This window comes from Etheostoma spectabile, chromosome 7 (genome assembly GCF_008692095.1).
Source record: "Etheostoma spectabile isolate EspeVRDwgs_2016 chromosome 7, UIUC_Espe_1.0, whole genome shotgun sequence".
NCBI classification, from domain to species: Eukaryota; Metazoa; Chordata; class Actinopteri; order Perciformes; family Percidae; genus Etheostoma; species Etheostoma spectabile.
Genome location: NC_045739.1, coordinates 22,030,688 through 22,031,455, shown reverse-complemented (window position 1 = coordinate 22,031,455; position 768 = coordinate 22,030,688).

The following is a 768-nucleotide window of genomic DNA, read 5'->3' as shown; positions in this document are numbered from 1 at the left end:
TCTTTTTGGCCATATGTCTGTTACCTTCCGCTTTCGTTTTATGATTTCTGAGGACAATGGTTAACTGCTCCACAGATCTCTGCAGGGTCCAATCCAGACAGCTAGCTAGACTATCTGTCCAATCTAAATGTTTTTTGTACCACTAAAGCAACTTTGGAACGTGCACGTTCCACCAAGAAATCTTCCTTCCCGAGTTTTTTTTGTTTGTTGCAAAGACACTGTTGATCTGTCTGGTGCTTAGCGCCGCCTATGACGATTGTGATTGGCTTACAAAAATGTCAATAAACCAGAGCACATTTGTCTCCCATCCCGGAATGCTGTGTGGACTAGCCAGACCCTTCTCCGCAGCGCTGTGGAGGAAGGTCTGCCAAAGCCAGTCTAACCTAACCCTATTCCTGAACCTATTCAAAAGAAATAGAAAGACCTGCATTTTTGCTGCACTGTCTGAGGGCCGACGCAGGCTGAATTCCCACTTAACGTACTGATTGACATTGTGTCACTACTTGCCTGTGACCAGTATGTGGATGAGTGTTTGACTCCTGCTTGCTCTCTGTCTTTATAGCTGTGTGTGTGTGTGCTTGTGTGTTTTTGTCTGTGAGCGGTGCAAAGCCGCATGCTCCTCTGCTTCTTTGTCCCTGGCCCTATGGCGTCTCCTCCGTCGTTAGGCCAGTGTTAGGGTGGATGTCGACAGATCTCCACGGCCCGTATGCAGTGAAACGCCCTCTCATTAATTTTGCACAGAAAAGACTTGATTACTGAGCCCCCCCC